We start from the raw sequence: 5,909 nt of genomic DNA, 5'->3' as shown, positions 1-5,909 counted from the left end.
GGAATTCAGTCGTTTTGTCCGATCATCTCTCTTCGTCACCATCAGTTCTCTTCTGGTTTGTAGAAGCGATCTATTCTTCTCCGAGATAATCAAATTTTTAGGTTAGATTTTGGCTTATTAGTGTCCTTTTATGCTTTAATTTCATGTTTGATCGTAATTTGATGCTTGTGTTTTGTTTTGATCATCTAGTTTATTTGATCTCTTGTGGAATTCGTCTAGTTATTGTTTAATTTTGGTTTGTTTTGAATTTTGAACTACTTTTTGGTTGAAAAGCATAATCGTAGCATAGCAGTAGCAGGTTTCTGATTATAGGTTAGAACAGTAGCATAGTAGCAGAGGAAGTGTCAATAGTTTGTTTTTGTAGTTTTTGACTATAAAGAACTAGTGGCATAGTAACATAGTAGTAGCGTAGAACTAATAGCATAGTAGCATAACTGAATTCATAAGTGGGTAGTAGAGACCAGATGGGACAAAAAAAACTCATTGGTTGTACAATTCTTGTGAAATATGCCTCTTTTTACTACAATGATACTACTTATAATCGATACTACCAACCACAAGCACTTTCCTAACTCCGAATCAAGTAAAGTGCCTATACCTCTAACTGTATACTGCTAACTCACATCTGGTTTCTTGACTCCTGATAGAGTTTTGAGCATCCAACCAAGACCAATTCATAATAGGCGGAGTAAACCTCGCATGTAGATTCAAGAGTGTTGTTCATGTACCATATTATTTCTCTTGGTCTTTTTGGTGAAAGTTTGTTCCAGTTAATACCAATTGCACATAGGAGTCCCACCTCTTAACCAAAGCCATGTTTCTCCAATGCAGGACAACATTCCAATTGTCATTCACTTCACTGGGCAATAACTTATAAACACTATATTAGAGAAATAGTTTATACATATATAGTTTGCTCATATACTCTGCAACTTTAGGTGTATATGATATAAGTTTATATAATTATATTAAATGATAATATAATTATTTTTTAATTTCCGAATATTGGGTAGCTGTTGTTAAACCCTGCAGAATACTTTATGAAATGAGCAGAGTGGCAGAAAATATAGCCAGAAAGGCTATTTCAATAGCGGCATAAAAAATGCCTATACGAACTCAATTCATTCTTTCGGTATAGGATAGGAATGTATAACAAAAGGAAAGAATTTTTTTGATAAAAAAACAATTGTAGGTTTCAATTATCTATTTTGAAATGATATGATCGTCTTCAAAAAAAAATATTAGAAAAATATGGAGTAATTAATTGTGACACGTCCACTAAAAAAAAACCCTTTTGTAGCGAATCATTTATTAAGAAAAATAAATAAACTATTTTTCGCATGCCTAACACTTGAGTAAAGGAAATAATAATAACTTGGTCTCGAGCATTATTATTATAGTCAGTTATTATTAGAAGAGAGAAATGAGTTGAAAAGAAAGGAAGAAGGAATACTTTTTAAATAGGACCTCGTCCACCGTACATATTAGGTTTGGTGGAATCAATTTGATTCCTACTTCAAGCATTGGATCTCTATCTCAGTTAAGAGGAGTCATGGACAGGATAGACCTGACTATAATAATGGTATATTATTATTTATCCAGCAACGGTTGCATTAGATAGCTTACAACGAGAATCGCTCTTTTTTCCGATCCAGTTCCTCCAAAAATAAATAAACTATTTTTCGCATGCCTAACACTTGAGTAAAGGAAATAATGATCATAAATCTTTTATAATAATAACTTAGTCCAAACATAACAGATATGTTTCAGTTTTTGTATTGTGGATAAATTGTAGCATAACAGTAGCAGGTTTTGGGTTTTTGCGCTTATGTTATGTATTAACACAGTAGCAGATACAATATATTGGTAGCTTTATTAACAGATTTTCTAATCGTGTTATGTAGTATGACAAAGCCTATATATGGAAGATTTACTTATGGTTTACTTATGGCACAGACCAAGCTATTATTCCAATCCCGGATCGTGATAAGCCTAATCCTAACAGTTTTGGTGATTCTACTTTGCAACCTCCCATTACTCGAAAACCTCTCGGAAGACCAAAAACAAGGAGGATCAGGTCTTTTGGTGAAGAGGCCAGACCAATGCAATGCCAACGCTGTCATCAACTTGGCCACCATAACAGCAGGTCATGCATTGCAGCTATATGAGCAGTGGCATATGTAGGGAACTGAGTATGTTAGAGAAAAATTGGTCATGGATCAATGTTTTTAAGCAGTAGCACATTTTGACAGTAGCAAATTTGACTTTAGTAGATGTTATTGCTTTGTTGTAGCAAATTACAAATTTTCAGATTTTACAGGAAAATGTTTCAATTTTAGCTACTTGATATTCTTTGCTTGCAGTTATATAGTACTTCTATTTTTTTTTCTTTTGAGGTCAGCAGCAGGGTATTCGCGGTGTAGCGGCACGCTGCTTTACTCATGTACTATATTTTTCATGAATTTAGTTTGATTTTGCCTCTTCTTTTTTGTGCCAAATCCCCTTGCTTTTTCATAGAAAGAGGCCTTGCACAGTTAGCGGGTCTTTGGCTCTCCTAAGAATGATTACCAATTACCAATTTAGCAAAGTAATTTTTTGGCTTTATTTTTGTAATGCATATTGCCTCTAAAATCTATCAGCAAAACTTCCAGCAACCAAACTGTAACATCTCAGAAATTTGGTTTTCTATTTTTGAAAGGAAAATTATTTTCGAGCTATTTTTATTTCGATTTTCATTATTTTTACAATTCTTTGTGGTTTCCGAAAATTATTAAAATTTTTAGTTTGTCAAATTTTGTGTTTTGAGCTCATAGGATTAACCTAGACGTCGTTCCGAGTTTATAGGATTTTTTAGAACATCATTTGGATATTGAAGCTAGTTTTAATGATTTTTTGGTGTTGGTATTATCCAAAAATTTTATTAAAAATAGAATTTTGCAGTGGCTTGATCTGGACTGATAGAGTTTAAACCGCAAGATCTTGATCGTTCATTAGAGATTATATTTGGGAATGGATAAGGCGGTAGAAGTGTAGAACAGAAAAACACAGCCCAGACCGGTCCCGACTGCTCTGCAGCGACGCCGATTGCTCCTCCGCCGTCCGGCCGTCTCTCGGCGTCCAACAGGTGGCCAGAGCTCCGCATCATCGTCCCCGACGTCGCTGTTGTGTCAGCTTTCATGGAGGAGCGCTGCTGAAAGAGAATCGGAGGAGAGAAGGCGACTGCCTTTCCGATCAGGTTTCCGATTCCGACGATGGAGAGGAGAAAGAATGGTAGCGGCAGCTTCCTCTCGTTCTCGTGGTCATGTCCATGCCCTTGATTTTCAGATAAGAAGTCTAGAGTGAGAAATTCGAAGTGGAGAAGGAGAGGCTGGGTTCGCCGGTGAGTCTCCGATTCCGGCAGCGTCGACGCCTCTCACCGGTGTGGATAGCTTTATCTCCTCATCCTCGACGTCCCTGTGACTTCAGCTTGTCAAGACAAGGTCAGATAAGTGAGAATCGATACAGAGGAGTGGTTTGAGTTTTCCGACGAGTTTCCATGGTTTCCGGCGACGTTTGATTTCGATTCAGGGATAAAAGTTGGTCCAATTGTTGAGCTTTACATGTCTCTATACTTGAATTCGAAATTGGTTGATGTTTGCAGAAAGTTAGGTTTTAGGTAGTGGAGGACTGCCGTGCGTGCCGCTGTGCACGGCGGCGGTAGCAGGCTGTTGTTCTTCTAGTTTCTGGCTTTTCGTTAATTACATTGATTGTGGAGGAGTGTTTGAGATGTATTGGAATTGCAGGAAATTAAGAGTTGGAAGGAGTTGGGGTTTAGGCAGTGTGGATCGGCGGCGATAGTGGTGGTTTGTATTTTCTGGGTTTGGTTGAGCTTGGTAGTAGCAATAGAACAGAGTTAAGTTACTGTGTTGCTTGGACAATATGATCAATTATGATGATATAAGATATGGGTATAATTCTAGGTTTTAGACTTTGGTTTTATGGTGAGGTTTGAAGTTGGAATCGAAGGTGAAGGTGAGACACTGGTACTATGAAGATCGAGTTTCTCAGTTTCTTATTCAGTTTGTGGATTTGGAAAGGTAAATAAGAAGACGAGGATTGGGGTGTGCTTAGAAGTTTGGTATAGCCGAGATGTGCTTGAGTTGATGAGAAGCTATTGTTAAGTAAGACATGGTCATCTATTATGCCTTTGATAAAGTGATGGTACGAAGGGCATGAGAAGAGCATTCAAGAATGAAATTGGCAAAGTATAAAGGATGTATATTTGATTACTTATAGTCTGCTATTGATCAAGAAAGTTTTACTTTGGTTAAGAATATTATTGGGTGTCCTTGGTAATTTATGGACTTACACCCAATATGAAAAAGGATGGTCTATATGAAGTAATTTGGCGGCTTTATGGGAACAAGTATTTGATGCGAGGATTGAAGGATAAAGATTTCAGAAGCGTGTTGCTGAGTTACTAATTTTAGCTGGTGTCAGAACTAACGCTTTGGATTCCAGGTAGGGTCTCTATCGGGGAACCTTTCTTTAAATTGATAATTAAATTCTAAATGAAATTAAGTGATTTGTGTGTCATTGAGTGTTTCTCTTGATTATTATTGTTTTTCATAAAAGCATGTGTAATCGGTGATTTATATGATTAATGTTATCGTTTTCTGTAAAAGCATTTATTGGATGTTATTTACGATTATTGATATTCAAATGACATGCATAATGCATTGTGAGGAATTATGAGATTGGTGATAGTGGAGAAGATGAGAATGAGATCTAGAGAATAGATACATTTTTGCATAAAGCTAGTAGGACTAGAGAATAGATACATAACAGTAACATATATGTTATGTATCTATTCTCTATAGTTTATCAACAAAAATTGACAAGTATTACCTGCGCAGATGGATTTGAAGATGAAACGATCTTCGACTAACTGAAATTATGGCCTTTAGAGAAAGGAATATATTGCAAGATCTGCAAAACCATGAACATCGCTTCTCTACTTGTTTATGTTTCCATATATGATATCACAATATTTTGTTGTTACCAATGTGGTTGGCTTATAAGCAGAGATGACATTTTTGTTATTGTACATTGAGGATTAGGATGTTGTTGTTCATAAACTTCTAAGAAATTGATCATTCAGTTCATTTATATAAGTTCTTTTTGTAATAATATATGACATTCAAAACTCAGGTGTTCTACCTTTGTCGATGATCATAAATTAGTGTATTAGCTATTACATCTAATCATCCAACAATATTGAGTAGATCTGAAATTGAAATTCACTGCATAGACTTTTTATAGAGATAGAACTTGAACATAGACTCAAATCCTACGCTAAAGTACCTCACATAGAATTCGAACCCTCAAAGCATAGTTAGGTTGCTAACTCTCTTTCAAGAAAAATAGCACATATACAGCATGTTTGTTTCACAGGACTCTCTATGCTCACCTTAATTTCTATCATAGTCCTGCACTAATTTAGCTCCGCTTAGCTTAAACTAGCACATGCCCATGATTGGTGATTCATAGGACTAAGGACTAGAACATAAAAAAAAATATTCATCAGAAAGAACACCAACAAAGAAAGAAGAACAAGCAGAAACCATCTCCAACACCAAAAACAGATCCTAACCTCATCTTGCGAGCAACATAGCCATCAAAGCCAATCTGTAATTGCTGCAGTTTTTCCCAACCAATTGTCCAAGTAGAAAACTACAAAGATGCCCATTGATGGTGCAGTTCAACAAGAGCAAAGGAAAACAACCTGATGACCTGATTAATGATTCAACCAAACCTAGCGAACTATGCAAAAGATTGAAAGAGCAATCTCGACCTTCAAAATAAAATCACCCCTTAAACCCAAAAAAAGAAAAATTGGCACAAGCATGAAATGGATCAATTCTTACTAG

At 36.0% G+C, this 5,909-nt stretch overlaps 1 non-coding gene across 1 annotated transcript; it reads right to left on the bottom strand.

The window, feature by feature from the left end:
• Positions 1-1,719: 1,719 nt before the first annotated feature.
• On the bottom strand, positions 1,720-5,909 carry LOC101294623. Its single transcript, XR_184021.1, has 3 exons — positions 5,633-5,909; positions 4,888-4,968; positions 1,720-2,188 (listed from the first exon to the last, which is right to left on the bottom strand). It is a non-coding gene; the product is annotated as an uncharacterized LOC101294623 (transcript).

The sequence above is a fragment of the Fragaria vesca genome, linkage group LG2, assembly GCF_000184155.1.
Source record: "Fragaria vesca subsp. vesca linkage group LG2, FraVesHawaii_1.0, whole genome shotgun sequence".
Taxonomy (NCBI): domain Eukaryota; kingdom Viridiplantae; phylum Streptophyta; class Magnoliopsida; order Rosales; family Rosaceae; genus Fragaria; species Fragaria vesca.
Note: the sequence above shows the minus strand (reverse complement) of the source record. Positions and strands in the feature narration are given on the sequence as shown.